Source organism: Phalacrocorax aristotelis, chromosome 2, assembly GCF_949628215.1.
Source record: "Phalacrocorax aristotelis chromosome 2, bGulAri2.1, whole genome shotgun sequence".
Lineage (NCBI taxonomy): Eukaryota > Metazoa > Chordata > Aves > Suliformes > Phalacrocoracidae > Phalacrocorax > Phalacrocorax aristotelis.
Genome location: NC_134277.1, coordinates 128,801,611 through 128,822,788, shown reverse-complemented (window position 1 = coordinate 128,822,788; position 21,178 = coordinate 128,801,611).

Sequence of the window (21,178 nt, the reverse complement as noted above, 5' to 3'; positions counted from 1 at the left end):
TCATGGTAACATAATCTCATCACTGGGAACTCCATTTGTTCAAAACTTATTAAATATTTCATATAACTATTAAAACAAAACGTCATGTAAAAATATAAAAATATATCTCTAGTGATTTTTACTACCAATAATGCACTGATTACAGGTAAACTAGCATTAACAGTAGAACGACTTATATGAGACATAAAATTCTGAGAAATCCTGAAGTTCAGGGGGGGAAGAGTTTCCAAAGAAGCCCACAGTTTTGGAGTCAATTAGAATATGTGCATTAATTGATTATCAAAATTAAACTTAAGAATGGAAAATACGTAATGCATCATTTGGCGACCACACAAGTTACTGACTAAAACATTTATGATCTATTGCTAAAATTACAGAAAAAATAAAAATCATAAATACACTTGCCATATGATCAGTCAGAAGGGTTAGTAACAATGTGCAAACACAGAACAAATATTAAAATGTAGATACAGAAGAAAGTCTTGTTTCAGAGGAAAAGCTTGGAAAATTAATGGGATTCCTTACACATTTAATAAAATGCACTTACAAGAGCACACTATTAAAGAGCAACAGTCAAGACGATTGTATAAAGGGCTTGTAATGATCTGATATTGTGGTTCTGAAACAAAACAACTTTGACTGAAATATCCAGTAGTTTCAAAAAGCAATTCAAAGGACTGAAGTGCAAAATCAATATTATTAATTTAATCATTACTCTAAAAGCATACAACCTTCTAAGCTAGAATAACTTCCATATTTATTTAAATTTTCCTCCCCAGATTTCTAATTTTGCTGTACTACTAAGCTATAAAGGATGAGAGGAGAGAACAGCAAGGAAACACCACAAATATTTTTCCTGAAATCTTCCTAAAGGTGGTTTTGGACCTTCACAGAGCTACTATAAAGGACAGACAAAATGCATTTTCCAGCTACGCTGAGTAGACACCTGCCAAGATACCAGGCAGAATAAAGGAGGCGAAATGTGTTGACTAATCTGACCTTCAGTATGCAATCAGTCTATATGATTTTAAGTGGCATGCTTCACAGACTACAATGCATGTATGGAGGAAGAGAGGGATCCTAGTTTAATAGTTTGGACCACCAGCTGTTTTCTGCATAGGGTATCACCTTGGAGATCCTCTACTCCTTTGGATACCGATGGGCTCACACCATCAGCTTGAGAACAGTACTCTAGTCCCTTGACTCAGGGCCAGTTCACCTACCAAAGAGAATTCTTAACACATTCTTTCAGACTCCTTCAAACCACAGTTGTGGAGACTAATAAAGACACTGTATTTGAATACTGAAGAGAAGCTGTCCTGAATTACCCTTCCCCATTCACAGGTTACCTAAGGATTCCAGTAGTCTATATGAGCATGACAGCTTGATAGAACAATCATTAATTCTCTTAATTGCAACCTCTGTTCCTAAATCAAGCCCATGAAAAAACATTATTTTGACTTATATAGAAACGCTGAAGATTTTGCATTATTTTATTGTCACATGGGACAAAAACAATGAAAGGCTGACACAAGCGTCAAATTTTGCAGAATACCCAGCTTTTAATTTTAACTTGTAAAATAATTATCAGATTTGCTTGTGAAATTACACAATATTATTTATCAAGAATGAGGGATGTAATTCATTGCAATGAAACTGTCTTTTCTTATTTGAATTCTAATTTAAAGCAAAAAATACAAGTATCTGCTTGAACCGCAGAAGTATGTAGAGGGACCTGAGAAAGGTTTCAGCAGCACACAAATTCATTTCTAATAAAACATTAGTGAAAGAATCTGATAAAAGAAATCTGGCCAGAACATTTCCAGAAAAAATAGGAAATAAACTGCATTCTTTGAAACTGTACGAGAAACCATAATGATTCCCTAAAAAGCCATATTTCGAAGTCTAGAGAGAAAAAGATAGCCAGGCTCTTTCCTTGCCTAAAATTTACTGTTCAGTCATGCAAGACACTGAGCAAATTTTTTCTTATCTGTAAAAACACTTAAGCTGGAGCTCAACCTGAAGCATGCAAGAAATACTACTGAAATCAATAAGAAACCAGTGTTTAAGTGCTTAAAGGTAAGCAACTATTAATGTGAATTGCTGGGTAGAGGCATGGTGGTCAGATCATTGAAGAATAAAGCTTTTATATTATAACTGGAAGAGTCTTTTTAAAACACCATCCTGCAGTTATAAAAATAATGGCTTCTGGGATCAAAACAAATGAATGCTTGTAAATTGGTTACCAGAGGCTTCTGCTCTCCTTTGGAAGTGCTGTCTGTGGGCCCATGGACAGAGAATTTGAATCCTGTCTTTAGCAAGACCTTGGATGAGTCCTGAGTCCCTGAAATATTGTTGTGTAGTCATTAACCTTCAATCATCTAATTATACATCTATAATAAGAACCATGAGTCGGGTTTACTTTTGAAATTAGTAAAGACAATAAAAGTCTAATAGCTGAGTTCAAAGATTCAGAAGCATTATGTCTCCTGATCTTAATTTACAGCTGCTCCTGAAATGAGATTTGAAAGGTAGCTGCCCATTTCCTCACTCACGCTATGATCATACTGGAGCTTGATGGTTGTTTACAACACTTTTGCTCATCTAGATACCATATAGCCAAAAATTATGTAACATGGTGGTAATAATTATCTTTGACTACAGGAAAACTCCTGAATAAAGGGGCTGTTTTTCTGGTATTAAATAAATGAGGGGGTCTGTGACCTTTTTATAACTTACTGGGGTAATTTTAGCCTTCACAAACAGTTACAGCTATTAAGGAAATATTTCTCATATAGACTCACTTTATTCTTCTTACTGTGGTTGTTGGTGTTACTATTTAATTTCATGCAGACCAGCATATTACTAGGCACATCAAAGAGGACAACCCATATTCAGATGAGTAGTATTAGTGTCATTATCTTAACAACCTGCTTACAAGATACATAGAGTTAAAATCAAAGGAACAATAAAAAAGCCAGCAGTTGCATGTTTGGGTTTTCTTCAATTTTATTTAATGAATAAATGCGATATTTGTTTCGATGCACTGAGAAATTAATGAATATATCTACAGATAAATACTTATTTTTCTTTAAGCTGATAAGATTGGAACTTCATAAAAATCAGATTTTTCTATTTTCTACAGCTGGGCCATTCTTCAGATTAATTCATTAATTGCATTTAGACTTACAGGCCAAATGTGGTAATATCATGGATAAATTCTTTAATCAAAAAAGTTTATTTAGATAGATAGAAACATGTGAAATGCCATCCTGGGTCAGAATAAGGTCCACCTGTTATCGTATACTATTTGGAAGCACTCAGTGCTCCAGAGGGAGATTTAAAAATCCTACAGCAGGCTCATAAAAGTTATCTGCCTTACACCCTAAGTCTCTTCCTAATTAGTAACAGAATCAAGACTGCTTTTATCCCAAAGTGTAAAGTTTAACACTCATTGCATCACATGCTTATAGCTAATTAGGCTGACACTAGACTGACTGTTCTACTTACAAAGTTTGATTGCTTTCTTAATTTTGATGAATTCTTGATCTTTGTATCTTCTAGTGGGAATGGGTTTCACAGTATAATCACACTGTGAAAACTACTGTAACTTTCTTTAAATTTTAATTTTTTAAATTTTAATTTTTGAATGTTCTCTTGTTTATTAGAATAGAGGCAATGAATTAATGTTCTAGCTCCTCTAACCAATTGATATTTTATACACTTTTCTCATGTCTTGCAGGCTTACAGATCCATCTGTCAACATCTTTGGGTCATTGATGCTATGAGAAACTACAGTTCTGAAATTAGAACTTTTTTTCTATGGCATTAGTTGATATGAATGGATATGATATAGAACAGTATCGCCCATGAGCATATATATGTACATATGTCTCCTCAACCTGACTTTATAGTTTAAGAACCCTTTGTAATTCATTTCCACAGAAAGAGTCAAGAGTTTCTGACCACAAGGAAGCCTCAAACTGTTGTTTACAGTCCTAGAAAGAAGAATGCAGAAAAGCTATATAACAGAAGCAGAAACAAAAATAAAACTACCAGAGCATTTAACTGTGGATGGAATTTATGCAGATAATCAAAACTGATGTAGAAGTTCCAAGGTTGAAGATAACTCATACCCTGTTTCACGCACTACTTAGTGGTTCATATAAACAGGCCTCCGCTGCAATAGCATTGTCAGTTCAGAAACATTAATAACATTGGCATCCTTTTTCTTGGTCACAGCCTGAAAGATTAGGCTGGGTATAAACCAGAAATGCTCACAATGTGGCTAAAGGATGTTCATAGCTGTGATGAATCCTTGGTTTACCCTTACCATTACTGACTCAAAGGCTGTTTTCCAACTAGTGGACATCAGTTTCCAGGGCAATAAACCCAGGCTTTCATAAGTTCAGTATTCATTAATGATTTTTTTAAATAATCATTTGAAATTGAAAATAGAAATGGGATGTATTGAATCAATACCATACTTACAACATGCTATATTTGCAGAGGAAGAGTATTAGAAAAACATGAAAGATTAACTTGTTGGATCCCTTCCAATGAGAACATATATGGATGACTAAATAATGCATTATTTTACATGTGGTTTCATATGAAAAGAATATTAAAAAAAAAAATAAAGAACTTCTAATGTAGAAAAATATGACATTTTCTCTAAACATTTAAACTCAGAGAATGTTATACAGTTTTTGCATATGAGCCAAAACTGGAAAGCTCTTGCCAAAAGCTTCCTGTTCTCTACTGGCACTGCAACTGCAGCTCCAAGCCTAGAATTGAGAGTGGCTACATGGCACTGAATTTTTGATGTGCTGATTTCAGACTGGCCCTATTTTGAGAAGGATGTCTTTTGTGCAACTTTTGAGTTAAAACATATGCAGATAAGCCCTTTTGGAAGATGTATTCAGTAGTGAAGTGATCAGTTAACATTCATTTTGTGGCTGGTTACAGTACTAATTTCTGCCTTAAGACCAAATTCTTGTTTAAATTCAGTGTTCCAGGCAGCATTCATACACTGACTCAGTGGATGTTAAATGAAAAACTGATTTGAAAAAAAAAAAAAAATCTTAATAAATTTACTTGGATTCTTATTCTATATTCCCATTCTTCTTTCCTACCAAATCCTTCCTGGGTTTTTATGGCTTTCTGTTTGTTTTAAAACGTTTCTATACAGAATGTTGCAATTTTCTGTTGAATGGAAAAGGCCTTTAAGTCTTCATTCATGGTGATATTTGTAGCAACCATTCTGCCCTTGTATCACTAAGTGAGAATACAATATTTGGTTGTGAATGTCAGGGAAAAATGAAATACTTAAATTTCAGTCTATATCCTAACATACACCCCCAGTTTATAATCCCAGCTACTTAGGTGAAGTAAAATCATCTTTCCTTTACTTTCTGGGGCTGAATATCCCCAAAGCAACTGCTTAGACATCTCTCTGAAGGGTGGTGTGCACAGTTCCATTTATGAATCATCTTTATTATCTCTGCTAATGAGGTCGAGGGAGCCTAGGATTTTCTTATATTGTTTTAAATCCCTTCCATTCTCTGTTTAGACTCAGAAGTGATAAACAGCCAGAGGCAATAACTGGATATTCAGTCCTTTCGTACAACCCTTGCTAACGCACATGCCACGGACAGTCTGCATGCACTGGAAATTGCAGCCAACTAGATGCAGTCAAACCAACAGGTGGGAGAGGTGCCATTTCCCCAGTACCTCCCCCAAAACCAAAGATTGTTCCTCCTTTGAGCAGAGAGAAGTTTCATGCAGTCTCTATTTACTGTTCTTTGTTCCATTAAGGGTTATTTTTTTACACATGATTTGCTATTCCTGTCTGTATCTAATATATTTCCTTTAGAAATTACCTATTTATAATCCTAATAATGCATTTCACTTACATATTATTGTCCAATAATGGCATGCTTTGCGGTTTAACAGCACTATTTCTTTCAATTCCTGTCCAACAACTATTAAGGCATGTCATTATATTAAACTATAACATATACTCCTCTTTAGTACCCTGTTGTTTAACCAACTTTAGATAAACTGTGTAGATTACCTGATTGCCTATACATTTAAAGATAATGTCTTGAAGATTTTGCTGTCTCAGAATGAAGTGCAGTTCTTGCCAGGAAATGTGAGCTATGGAATATTATTGGCTTGACTCTTTCCTGATTTGAAGGTGTTGTGATTTTAAATATTTAGATTTTCTTCTGAAAACCAGCAATGCAATTTGAAAAGAATTCTGAGAACTTCAGCATCTGAAAAGATGTCAGGAAAACTGGTCTTCACATTTTTCTCTGAAGAGGTGGGAAAATTGCATGGATCTAAAGATGCCTCCATGCTTACTAGTATGGTATGAGGTATTTGGGTAAAATACAAGATTGTGGGTTTTTTTTCTTTTTCTTTCATAAGCCAATTTTCTGATTTTATTTTTCTAGATGGGGTAGAAATGAAGCCATTGCTTTCAGCAGGGAAAATAGAAAAAGATAAGCTGTTTAGAGGGCACTGAGGGGGTACTGAAGGTTGCTAAGATCCTAGGACTTACATTTTCTGAACACATCATTTAAGTGTGAAAGAGTGCTGAGATCGGTCACTTGGAATGAGCTCTTATTCTTATTCTCTTTGTACCATCAGTTCTGAACAAATATTCTAAAAAAGAAAAATAATATTTTCCTCTTTTCATTCTTTTTTTAGAAGGTATCAACACATTTCACAAGATTTTTCTTTGTGTATTATTGAGCTAACTATATTATAAATTTCCTAATGAAACAGTATGCAAAATAAAAAGATATGTCTTTGTTCATCATCTCATAGGCATATTTTGTCACTAGATTTATTTCTATTGTTAATGAAATGGTTTAATCTACTGCATAATTTTTTATGTCTAAATGTTTACATACATGCAGCTAAAAAAAAGAAAAGGGTCATCAAAATCAAATCAAAAGATTTTAGGAAAAGCCCACAGAAAGAAAAGAGTCATTAGGAGATATTTTACAAGAGCACCATTGGGAACCTAACCAGGATACATGAGCAAAAAATAGATGCAATGTGCATTTAAACAATGAATAAAGTAGGCTCTATAGACTCATATGCAAGAGACACTTAAATGTTCTCTGTCAATGGTTCACATCATATAACAAACAAATTCTCTACAACTCATTTCAGAATCCTCTTATTCTTCTGTCCCGTAAGGGCAAAGAGGTTACTAAAGCAGAAAGGACTTTCGTTTGTAAAGTGTCAAGTCTTTCCCTTTCCTTGCAAACATGATATCCATTTGTGAAATCCCATGTTCCTTTTAAGTGGGAACTGGTTTTTCGGGTCATCTTCTGCACTGAATAATAGCCCGTGGCATGCTAGCAATACAGCTGTCCTATAAGCATCATTACCCATTCAGACTTATGAATTCAGCTCTTGAGACTGTTTGGTCATCACGTGAAAAAAAGCAGGCTCTTTTTTTCTCAACATTTACCTCCATACAGTGCTCACTCTTGGCTGTGAGTATAGCCAGGATAAGAAAAAACCCAAGGTGAAAATCTCTTCCTGAATTACCCTTTTCTAAGGCCACTTTTCTGCATGAAGATCACCTTCTGAAGGGAATCCAAAACCAGTTCTTCCAAAGACACCATCTAAAGCTCTGTTCCCATAATCTAATCTGAGCATGAGACTGACTAACCTACCAGTGTTGCCCATATCTTACTCATTTCCTCCATCACTGACTGTCATGAATACAGGCATGGCAAAGATACAAGACAGTACAGCATGCCATTGGTGACTCTCTGATGAGGCACTTCAAAGAGGCAAATAAACTGACACTCCACTGGTTGGTGCTGCTTTTACCACTTTTACACTACAATGGCTTTCTTTAGAGTTGTGATATCCTCTGCCTTCCTAAAAACATAGTTATGGGGGTTGGATTTGCTACCTTCTCAGTTCTCGACATCTAAACACCTCACAATTTCAACCATGACATTCATATGTTTCATAAGAAATATAAACAATCAACTCCATTCCCAGGTGTTGTGCATGTTACATTTGTGTGTATTTCAATGGCTGGTCTCTTTCAGCAAGATATAGAACCAATGTTTTGCAAATTTTGCTTCCCAGTTTTATTTCCTTTACAGACTTGGACAAAACGTGGACTGTCACTTCTCTTGCATGGCCCAGAAGAATGAGAACCGTTTATATTCCTCTTCTTGATCTCCTCATGGTGAGGTTGGAGAATGACCTGGACCTAGAACCACACTCCTCCTCTACTTCCTAGAAACTTTCTTTACACTTTCAGGAATGAAGAATGAGCACAGATTTGTCATCTTTATATCCAGTCTATTTTCCTCTCTTTGCCTTCTCTGGGGTATGTTGTCAAATCGTATGCTTCCCTCTACAGACTTGGAAATAGACTTTCTTAGTTTGAGCTGCAGTCAAAACTTGCAGCTTTCCAAATTTCTGAGGAACACATTACATTGCCTTGGCACTTGCTTTTCTCCAAATTATATCCTGGCTTTTACTTGGACTCCTCAGCATCCTCCTTTCCTTTACATATATCTGCTGGGAGGTGCAAAATATGTAGTTGTAAGTCTCCATTTGCAATCTCTTGACTTTCTCTCTCTACTCCTACCCACTCTATTCAGAGAAGGTAGACTTTTTACAATGCCAAAACATACTCCTGAGGCCTATTGTGAAAATAAAAGTAAAGTAAAAAAGGTACCTACCTCTCTCCAGAATGAGCTAACAAGGCGTCAGGACAGAATCAGCATTGGAATACCTGCTGCCTTTCAAAGTGACACCTTAGGATGACAGCATCATCCCTCACATCTCCAAAAGAAGATGAAGGTGGGAAGTTCATTCCCAAAGGGAATTGCAGTTTGGAGGTGGTGGGAAGAAAATAAAGTGTTTGAAAACATTCATTTCATTAGTGGCATAGTGTTTGTGAATGGAAGTATTCAAACACTAATGACTTAACATAGCTATGTCCTTGACCCTTGCAATGGGTTAAAAGTAAACCTCTAGAACCATCTCACTAAAGTCAGAAGAAATCACATGGTACATGTTCCAGAGGTAATTACACTACATGATATGTTTATAGACCTTTATGGGATATTGGGATTAAAAATTATGAGCAAAAAGATGAATGAAGAAGGAAATATTTTGCTATCACTGAGATGTGAAGGCCATGTATGAGGAAGCAAGACACATTGTCCCACACACTTCTAAATACCAAGGAACTTATAGAAACACTCTGCTTCCCTGCACCCTTGAGATAAAATATTTTACAGTTTCAAAGTCAAGAAACAAAGAAGAAATCTCTTTATAAAATTATTGAATTGCCTCAAGTAAAATTTATTTAGTCTCCATAATTCTTGAGTATCATCAGACGAAATCAATAAATACTATATATAATGCAAAACAAAACTATGAATGCTACCTCTTCCTACAAATATTGCTACAACTATTGTTCTGCTTTGGCTTAGGAGACATACATATAGGTTATCTGGTTTTCCTTCTGAGCACACCGATTCCACTTAAGGTTGTGTTCTAAAAGATGCAAAAAACTTTCCAGCCAGCCAGTCGAAGGCATTTGCTTCATTGATATTCTTGTAAAAAAAAAAATTATTGAAAACTATTATTTTAATTACACTATTAGTCAATCTTGTCTTGCAGAAAAGGAATAAATCCCAAACAAGTCCTATTCCTTACATACCTGAAGAGGAAGCGGGACTAAGGAAAAGCAAAAATATGCACAAGAGCTAATTGGTCACAAGTCACCGGATGCATTTATTTGCCTAATAAGGACTTTCACCCTGTAATCTCCCTCAACTCAAGAATGAAGGACAGAAAAAAGTCCAGGAAATTGTTTTCCTTGTGACAAAAATTTAGAACTTTCTCATAATTACTCCCTCTATTTTATTGGTCTTTGTCTTGGTCCTGTTGTCTTTATCCTCATGCTTTACCTTGTCTGACAAAAATCAGCAACTTCAGGAAGTTAATTAAGGACTGCTGCACTTCCCAGGAAACTGAAGTCCCAGCCTAGGACATGTACACTAAGACTTGCAATCCTTTACCTTGTGCTTCCTGGCCGGCAGGAATCATAATAAGCTAATTTGTTCCTTTTTTCCTCACTACCTTCAACTGGTATTTATATTTCAAGCCCATAAAAATAGAAGCAGCATTCTACTCATTACTCTACTTAATAGCTCAGTAAAGTTCCCATACTTACAGTCAGCCCAGAAGGCATTTCTGTTGTTCTCTGAGGCAAGGAGCTCCTACTGATTCCATTGACAGGGTAGGAAGGAATTTCTTGTAGAATAATTTGGAAGACCCATTTGCTTTACAAGGAAAACCTTGCTATTTCTATCCCTTCTCAAAGGTCTTACACGTACTGCATGTAGAACGATATGGTTATTATTGCACTGTGACAGATACAAGACCCAGCTTTACAGTGTAGGTAAGATTTGACACAAACAACGACAACTTCATACTACCCTCATCACAGGTCTCAGGCCAATTACTTCCAGTTTGAATGGCTGTTAAGTATACTCAAAGTTGATATGAATACTTCCAAAAGCTTAAGAAAGTGAGGAGGGCTCCAGCAATAGGCTTGTACTGCCAAAAAATTTAAGACTGCACAGGTAAACCAGAGCTCTAAACCTAACTCTTCTGTCAGCTTTCAGCACATTTGTTATTTAACAGGCTGTGAAACAAATGTTTCTTTTGCTGTCTAAACAAATAAATAGTTTTCAGCTTCCTTATACAGTCTAGGTTTATCAGCTGACTATCTGAGGCCCGTTATCTATTTTAAGATCCTAATTCACTTAGCATATTCTACATGTTAGCCGAATGATGTATATTACATTTGTAATTAATTCTGAGCTGGCATAATAATAAGTCTCTCATGTAAAAAAAGATAATAATTACAAGATCTTAAAGAAGGACATAAAGATCCTTTGCAACTTTTTTTTAACTTCTGAACTAAAAATGCAGATACGCTTTTGTCCTTTTATTACACTCAAATGACACTGAAAGATATGTGTTAATAAAAAGTAAGAGATTACACAGACAGACATAATATCCCACAGCTGTAATTTAAGAATTAACTATTTATTAAACAATACATTCCCTTTTAGTTCTACATATGTATATAATTAATTTATACAGAGATTTACCTGAAAAGAACAGTCTTCTTTTTCTTAAAGATAAATATATTTTAATTGACGGTACTTTTAAAGCAATGCAAGGCTCTAAATTAAATTACATTAAATGCTTTTGTATTTACTCTGCACTAAACCCTATTTTATTTATTGTCATCTTCCCAGCATGGTCTCATCATGGTTGAAGAGGGCTGCTAATGCTATTTATATTATGCTGCACTGTCCTCTAATTGACCTTGTTTGTGCAACGGAATGGCTGCTTTTCTCAAGCTGCCAGCCCTTTATTGCTGCATTTTGACCATGCACTAGTGGCTCTTTGTGCTGCTGTTGAGTTCAAGAATCAATACTGCATTCCCCACAGCCAATAAAGGAAGCTGACAGCATGAATTAACTGAGTGTAGCCAGTTGCATGGAGGGCCATTGTCTTTAAGGAAAATCCAGATGATTACAAGCCTCCATTGCTTAGTGGAGATTTTAATGCAAAGCGCGAGGTTGCTGTAATTTAATTTTGGCCTGCTGCTCTGACACACTCCCCTTTGCTACTGCTTCATGGAGTCCAACCTATTAATGGCTGCAGACCAAAACACATATGGAGACAAAGGCAAACAGTCACAGTTGCACAGTAGCAGCAGTTACTTCTGATTTAACACTAATACTTCTTTTGCATTTACTGGAATTGACAGGAACTTTTTTTTTTCCTTCCCAGACTCTTCCCTGTTGAATTCATACATACAAAATAAGCTAAATTAAAGCAAAATATCCCAACAACTGAACCACAAGGTGTCAAAATTAAAGCAAAATGTCCCAACAGCAGAACCACAAGGTGTAATCTCCCAAACTGACACATAAATGAAGGCTGCACATGGAGCAAAACTGGAAATGTATGCATTGACCAGGGCTCTCTCCCCTCAAGTCTAGCTGAATGATTTAATAAGGGATGCTGCTTAGCCACAGCTGCTGAAGTAGAGTGTTGCAAAGAAGTATACATAGAAAAAGCACCTTAACTAAATGTAAACTTAACAGTAGGACTTCTGCTGCTAAGAGCACAAATGAAATCACATTTATTTAAAAAAAAGTAATGGCTTTTATTCAAGATGCTTTGATATTGAAAACTCTAGTTCCTTATGACAGGTCATATTGTCAATTCAAATGGATTCAAGCTCAGTTATTCAAAAGGACAATGTATTATACACAAACCATTTAACTCAAGCTTTTAACTTGTTTTCTCTGTTGACAGTGGTAGGAGAGATTGTCTGGGGGGTAATCTTTTTAAAGTAATGCCTGTAAAGTTTTATCCACTTACAACTTCTATAAAAAATCCAAAGCTCTCCACTCCTACTGTCTGCTTACCTGCCTTATAAATGCCTCAGGAATTTAACTGAGATAAAGAGTTGAGGCTAAGCTTGATTTGAAGGATATTTCTTCTAGACCATAGGTCATCAAAAATAGAAAAAGAGATATCTGGATCCCTTAAGCAGTTTTAACTACAACCAAAATACATTCTGTATCTACACTGTAATTCACATAAGAGACCTTACCCATCGGAGTCATTAAAAATTTTATGCTCCCTTTACATACGGCCTTTGTTTGAGGACTGTCTAAGCCCTCTAACAATTCAAATTTAGCCTTGTAAGATCTTGAAGATAGGTCTTCGTCCATTTCCCCAAGAGGAAAAACGAAGTTCAGCACAAATAAGGCATGTGGCCAAGTGATGGGGACATTCAGATAAGAGCAAAAGTCCTTTTTCCTCAATCACAGGCAGGCCTGGGAGTTGGTAGCTGTACACCAGACTCTTTTGATCACTTTCCTTCTTTGCATAAGACAAGTATAAAATACTTCACAAGACTGCCATTTATCTCTTCTGCCATTAGCCATTTTAACCATCTGAGAGTCAGACACCTAGTCTTCCTCTATAGTCAGTTTAAAGTAGGAAGCACTTCAAGAGGATGAATCACCCCATCCCAAAATAGTAGTTAGAGACAGTTGATGAAATGTGATCAGGAGATATCTCTTTTTTTTTTTTTCCCCATTGACAGTAGAGGAAGCCTGGGCAATTAGCTAAGTTAACTTTCAGAATGCTAAAATGAGGTGAGTTAAATCCCAGACTAGCTTTTTAACATTATACAGTGTGTTAAAGGCAATGAAGTAAATAACAGTCAACAGCTTGGCTAGGTATTTCTTTATAGTCACTGTCATTCTGTCTGCTGCAAAGGTGTGTGAATGGCACTACACACAAATAGTGTACGGGTGCACCAGAAGATGTGTGGGGCTTGCATAAAGCATATCCCCTGGTAAAATGCAAAACCCCAGGGGACCTATTCCATCAGTGAAGCTAAGAGATGGGAACTTATGACTACCCTGAAAATACGGGAGTAATTCTCTTTACCCTGGAGATGGGAGCCAGGAGCTGGTCTTATGATTTAGTAGATACACATGAATGCTCACAGCAATTTCCCCTGAACCCTCGTATTTAAGGGTCTTTTACTAACAACTCCTCAACTCTTCCGTGGGCTTCACATCTTGTACTGACAGCAAGGATGTGCCCTAACTCTTCCTTTCTGAAACCACACATAAATTTACCTTTCAAGAGATCTTCCTTGGTAGACTGCATTTTGCACAAATTCACAGAGGCATAAGTAATCCTAAAATTTTTCCTAATGTGAAAATTTGAAAAAAATTACCAACTTTGAGCACTATTTTTCTACAGTATAAACATCTTATACAACCATTAGAGAGAAGAAAACTAACTAACAAAAAATAATTGTAAAAATAATTTGGCGTGACCCACTAGTAAATACTATCCATTGTAGTGCAAAATGATGAAACTGAAAATCAATGGATCTATGGAAGAAAGGATCAATAGATATAAGGAATAGTTAAGTACCTCTAAGGAAAAGTGCCAAGGTGACAACAATAAACAATATCTAGGCAGACAAGCTGATTCCTGGGGAGGAACACGATTCCGTATGTAACACCGGCTTGACCCTCCTCCAGCTGGCAGTAATTAAAATGATCTGATTGACATCAGAAGGAGTAGATCTGGACCCTGAATGAGTTTCTAAACATGGCTGTCACCACAGCACCTGACTTACTGAAGGTGCACACTGAGGACATTTAAGCACATTGAACTCCTAGCTAAGTTCAGCACTAAGGAACCCAAATACGTCTCCCCCTGACTACAAGCAGAACTACTTATAGGTATTACTGGAGAGCAGAACGTGTCACCAGCTGTTGAAAAATACCATCAGCCACAAATGGTCAAAAGTTTATTCACAGAAGATTATTTCTCCAGCCTAACTTATTAATAAACATGAAAACGCATTTCAGACCTTGTAAAAATGTTGACAGCTAGGAAGTTTGGAACTGTTAGCAAGACCCAGTTTTCAGGTAGAAAACAAGGGCAGAGCACATCTAGCTTTCCTTTGAAAATAATATATTATTAGGATTAAAACCAGCAAATGATATGGAAGTAAACCTAATTTGCGTTCTTTGGTTCAAAAGAAATGTTGCTTTGATACCACTGTGGTATATTTACAGTACACCCGTGTCCTCCTGGGAATACATGTTTATTAAAATTCTACTTCTGTCTTCTTTTTGTTTTACTGCGTGCATTTTCCCCCAGTCAGGTCTTCAGCAGTGAAGCTATTCCAAGTGCACTTTATATATAAGAACATTTACTACTGAGTTACTTGCTGTGATCGAAAAGAAAGAATGAACATGGAATTAGGCAAAACAGTGGTTTTGTAAATGCCAGTAGTTAGCACTAAATACTCTACATCTGTAACATGACATAGGGACCTCGCTCTCTGCCACTTGTGAGAACTGTATCCGTCATTATGTTTGCACGCATTACAGACTAGGCAGTAATTCCAACTATGTTCATCTTTAAATCACAAGCAAATTAAAACCTATGTTGTGCAGATGTGTTATCTGTTACTTCTTGACTCCTTGAAGCTAATATTAGCTAATGAGGCTAAAAAAGATACTGTTTCTGTTATTATATTAACCTCTTTACCTATCTTACAAATATTGATTTTGCTTGGATATGCTAGATACAGTACAAATACGCAAAAACATGTCCCATCTCAGTTGCTGTGCAGTTTCAAAGAATACAAAAAATACTTAACTGAAAGCTGGAAAAGAATATTGGTACATGGTTACTGCGCACTCACAAAATTTTTAAATTGCCAAGAGTACCAAGACTCCCTGTCTATACCTCAAGACTACACCATTTGCCTAGTTTCTTGGAGTCAATGCAGCTGAGTTTTGTGAGACCTGAAGGGAGCATGGTGGGCTTTTGATGCACCTGAGGGAAACCCTTCCCTCAATAAGAGACTGTCTGGAAAAATTTTTTTTAAAACTTTCCATGAAGCTGAACTTTGATATTTGAGCTGGTTCTGATAACTGTATTCACATTTTAAAATTATTATTATTATTAGTTATGGAAATGCTGAGATTGTCACCTAGTCAAAAGTTACAGCTTTGTGCCTAAAGACTTTGTTTAATGACTTCTCTGTCGAGGTAGATGGGAAGTACATATTATTTGTATCAAATGGTCAATTTTCTTAAAATAATTTATAGGCTGTATAAAAAGGTTACTCACTTCATTCGCTACTGAAATGGATATGCAAGGTAGCCATATGGTGTGAGTAATATTTTAGAGCAGTTTTTAGGAATGGAAGAGAAGAATATCTTATCACATAAAAGCCATGGAGAATTTAGGAAAGGAGAACATGCTGAACTGATTTAGAATTTGGAGAGCATATTAGAGTTAACACCTCTAATGAAAACTGCCACTTGAGCTTTAATAATCAAATGCTTCAATTTTAGGTCTCATCTGAAAGGCAGATCACATAGAGAATAGTCTGAAACTCTTTAATTGCCTTGTATAACAATACACATTTTTAAGTAAGTGAATGCATTACAGCTTTGACTTTTGTTCTGATCATTTTGTGTTACAAATAGCAGCACACCCATCGTTCTTCTCATCAGTTAGCAATTTTAATGTTGGTGCATAGGATATTCAGTCTGCATAATTCCTTTTACTCTTAATAGGAGATGTCTGGTTATGCTTTTATACACTGAGAAGAGAATAGAAGCAGTTGTCTTTGAAAAGGCTGCCTTTTCTTTTGGTACAAAACTATATCAGTGTGAATTGGCATTTGTGTCCTTAGCAAACTACGAAGCAGAAGGCATTTGAAAGAAATGTATCTCAATGATCAGTGTCCACTTCTGACTTATTTTATGTTAACAAATTGGCCTACACATTGTGAGTTGCTGCAATTGTATTAATATCAGGAAAGTTACTCCAGGTTTACATCTGCAAAACTGAATTTGGCCCCATGTGGAGACACAGAGCTGGTACTGCGTGGCCTCTCATCAGAGGTTTTGGCATCTGTTCACAAAAACAAGTTAAGAGGTCGGCAAGCAGAGGCTGTCCTTTTAAAAAAGTGGCAAGTCTAGCAACTTCACACTAATAGAAAAGCTTAAATACCAGAGCTGTTTCTTGACTCATGTGCAGCAGAGGGCCACTAACCTTCTTCTGGCTGTTTCTCATGTGCTAAATGAAGATACTGCCACCTACTTCCCTGGGATGCTGTGAGGTTTAATGAATGGCGTTCTAAAACACCACATGAATCATATTGCTAGCTGGAATTTGTCCATTGCATACATTTGGTATTCTGAATCAACCACAAGTCCCTGGTATCCATATTATCAATATGAAAGGAAACAAATTATTGCCGAGAAGGTACCAGGAAGGAACAGTTTTGGGGAATCTGCCAGAGACTGTCATTGATTTGTGGAGGTATCATGTATCTTTCCATAGATTTGCAGTCTTCTTCCTTACACTGCTTGCATCTGTCTAAATAATGATGGGGAGCATATGGCTTTATTTTTAAACACTGGCACAAATTTCAATCAAGCAGGTCTTGGGTTATAAATCACAGACTATAGCCAGTTCTAGAAGACTGATGGCATCAGCAAGCCACAGACTTCTTTTGGAGGGGTGGAGTGGGGCAGGCAATCATGGCCCTAGCTGGATCCTACCAGGAGGAACTTTTCCAGAGACAGTGCCGAAGAACACGCCTTAGTGAGAAAGCAATATCCAAAGTACCAGGAGATTTCAGGAGTATTTTGGGGGCCAGAAAATGCATAGGATCTTTTTGTCTTGTAAGCCAGAAACATAAAGGCTTCTACCCCATATAGCTCCATTCAGCTCAGACTATAACTTCGCAGAGATGGAAAGACAGAAATAAATTTGGGTCAATGGTTGGCCTACCAGACTGAAAAGAGAGACCTACACTGCAAGACTGTAAAGGTTTACTTAAGCTAATCAAAGTACATCATAAACAATAATGAAATAATACTTCAGAAGGAATGTTATAAACCATTCAACCTCATAAAATATAGTAGAACGGTCATTTCTAAATGCTAATAAAACCTTAATTTCTTTAACAAGTTTTGCATTGTAAAAGTGAAACCAAAGCTTCCATTAAAAGATTAGCTTTCCAGGCAACAGACAAAATTTGTAATCCCAAAAGCTGATACTCTCAATGCGTAGTGGCTTTTCCCCTTGTCTATTCTTCCAGAAGCTATTTTTACTTTGTAAAGAAGGCTGTTTCCCTTAATGATAGAGACTCTGGTTTGCATTAGATCACACAGTATTGATTTTAATTTTTTCTCATGATTGTAAGCCAAATTTAGTAACTTTGCCCTTTTGTTAAACACTTGTCAGCATCCCTCTTGAACTAAAATGTCGTGTGGTCATTCAGTTTCTGGGCTTTTGAATAATGAATTTTAAGCACAGAATATGTTGGACTGGGGAATTCTTTTGTGCCACTATTTTGTTACTGCGTTGTGAAAGCAGCAAAAAAGCTATCAATATTTTATTGAATATAAGGACCTGTGTGGTTTTTGTCTGTGAATATGGAAGGCAATGAACCAAAGTCTTGTCTCAGACAGACTGGTGCGAATGCTGTCAAAACCAATGCAGCACCTCCAAATACAGGCAGTGAAATGGAGAGCAGAAACCTAGCTCAGACACTATTTTTTCTTGAAGAGTGTGCAGTTTTCAAGCTCATCTTAACCCCATGCTATCTGCCGTGAGCACCTGGGAAAAAAATAGAAAAACAATTTCAAAAGCAAAGCAGGCCTTTCTAAGAACATTGTGAACTGAGTTCCAACTAGCTGCCAAAGTTGCAGAGCAATGGTAAAGTCACAATAGTAAAAGCTATGGGATGGAAACAGCCCAGTGAAAGAAATGGACTAAGTTTTCTGTGCTGCTGCTTGGTGGGGAGGGCGGGGGGGGGGGAGACAGAAGTAAAATTTTTAGTTTGTTTAAGGCAAAGATTAAAAAAAAATCACGCGAGGTTAAATATTGATTTAGAAGCTTCATGCTTGTCATTCATATCTGACAATATGAACCTTCCTTTCTTTAACCAGAGTTTAAGTTAGTAATTCAGGCTGTAATTCTGATTCCTTGTGTGCATATCATTGCATTATATTCAACAACAAAGAACAGATAGGCTGTTTACTGTGCAAATACAATGCATAACAATTCTCTGCCTTGAAAAGATGATGATTTACAGCTTCAATCCTTATTCATGTGCTTAATTTTATGGTCTTGAATAGTCCCCCTGGAAAAAGACGTACCTGCCTCCATCTTTGACTGATAAGGGTCCAATTTTATGGATAATAAAAAGGTGAGTGTTTAACCAATAAGGGTAGGAGTTAAGACCAGACCAGGGCTCCAACAGGAAGATGTTGCAGCCACAGTAGGTGGATATCAAGTGTTTTACAAAATTTTGAACCCATCAAACACATGGAATCAAGGGACCAAGAGACTTAAAAAATGCCTATTTCTAAACAGTCTGTGATTTTACATGTTATACCTGAATACCCAGTTGCACATCTGGATCAGAAAGAAGCGAGTGCAGCTTAAAGAGAAAATCATATACCAGGCAGGATTGAAATTATCTTTGACAGAAGAAAAATATGTAACAGTGATGCAGAACTGTAATTCATGCAACATGCTCTAATTATTCTAAAGGAAATGCTAGTAGCATTTTAAAAGCCTGTGGATAGACAATTGTTAAAATTTAATGCTGATGTTTATATGTATTGGAATTTATGGAAATTTGTGTGAAATTTTCACTCCTGTTTCATCCAGACCTCCTCTTAAACAAGACTGCAACCTCAGTAGTTTATTCAACTTAATAAAAATTTTAAATAAAATAAATAAATAATGCCCAGTCATAGCTCATTTGTAGGACATCAATCATACATTTGTAACTTGTGGAATAAGATTAAGGAAAAACATGGAAGAAGAAACAACTTAAGGCCCAGCAGAATTCAACATTTTATTTAAGTTTGTTCTATTAATTTCTTATATGAACACAATACATTATCTTAGTCTCTAACCCAGAAAAAACCCCTGCATCTATCCACAGGTGCAACACAATTCAATAAGATAAACTTTTGAGTGTCCCTTTTAATCGAACAGTAATTGAGTAGAAAATGTCCTGCACATCACTTTTACCCAAGTTGTTCTCTCTCTGAGATGCACTGCTTCCTCAGGCACCCTCTGCAGAGACGTGCTTAATAGTTTGGCAAGATCCAACTCATCTGATACTAATAAGAAGCTTGTGCAAAGACCCAGCTCACCTGGCACTCTCCAACGTGTCTCTGTGTGCTCTGCACAGACCTGCAGGCCCTCCCTGCTCTCTGTAGGTGAGAAATTTCACTGGCTGTGGTGAAAGAGGCACCACATTGGAGGTATCATCCTATTTTCCTTTCATCTACCTGTGAGCTCCTCTTTGTGACTGCAGTTCGAAGGAAATTTTTGGTCACTAAGGTTTTCACTAAGTTATGGGCAATGGCTAATGAACCAAATCTTGCTCTTATGGGAAAGACCTCTGCCTGGATAATTCAGAAGCTGCTCAGGCTGGCATAGCAGTGGAATCTGACTCTGCCTTTCCCTTAGAATTTTAACAGCTCCTACCCAGTAAACAGAGCCAGGAAAAGAGGCTATCGGGAGGGAAGGAGAGGCCCAGGGCACCACATTAAACAGTGCTCCCATTGCAGGGATAGTAGGATGGGCTGAGAGTTGGAGGGGAACTATTTTTCATGGCAACTATTTCTGTTGCATGTTGAGAGCTCTGTGTGGAACTGGTGATTGATTTTATGCTTCTAAGTAGTTTTTTTCCTGTCATCCATTACCTAGCAGCCATCTGAAAAGACCATGGTGCTCCATGGCACTAAGAAGGACATTGTGTTCTCCTTTGCCTCCACTGGTGGCACCTGAATGGTCACATCCTTCTCTCAACCTGAAGACAGAGTGACCTAGCAGGATGGAAATGGATGTAAGTGACTCCTTGCTTTCTGGCACCCACCAAAGTGTGATGTACCTTTGCTCTGCAAAGAGAGAGCAGATGATTAGGTGGTAAACAATACTGCAATTTTCACCTGACTCACATTAATCCAAACCCTTCAGCTGGAGCAGATCTCTTTCCAACTTTGCAATACTACTGGCATGAGCTGAATACTGAAAGACATATGTACAGCTTGTCACTATGTGCACCCAATTCTCCTTTGGGGGAGGAAGCAGGGAATGACATCCAAAAAGCAATGCCATGCCAGCCAACGCTGCAAGGTTGTATCTCCTCAGAGATGGACAATCACTTTCACAGCTTTAAAGACAAGCTTTGTCCCCCCTTTTTAGTGGAAGACATGAATTTGACCAACTAATGGTAAACAGAATGGAAGGAAAAAAGGCAAATTAAGACCTTTCATCTTAGACCTTAAAATGAAATCCTTTGCTGAGCTCACCTAGTAGTTGGTGTCATTTCTGAAATGTACCGACCTGTCTACTTCCACTCGTTATCTGTGACAATACCTTTTCCTTTATTCACCCTTAGGGCTGTATTTAACTAATGGGAGAGAGTTTTAGTGCTCCTGACAATAACAGCCAGACACCCATAGCTGTAATCAGTCTCAGCATAGGGACTCCCCAT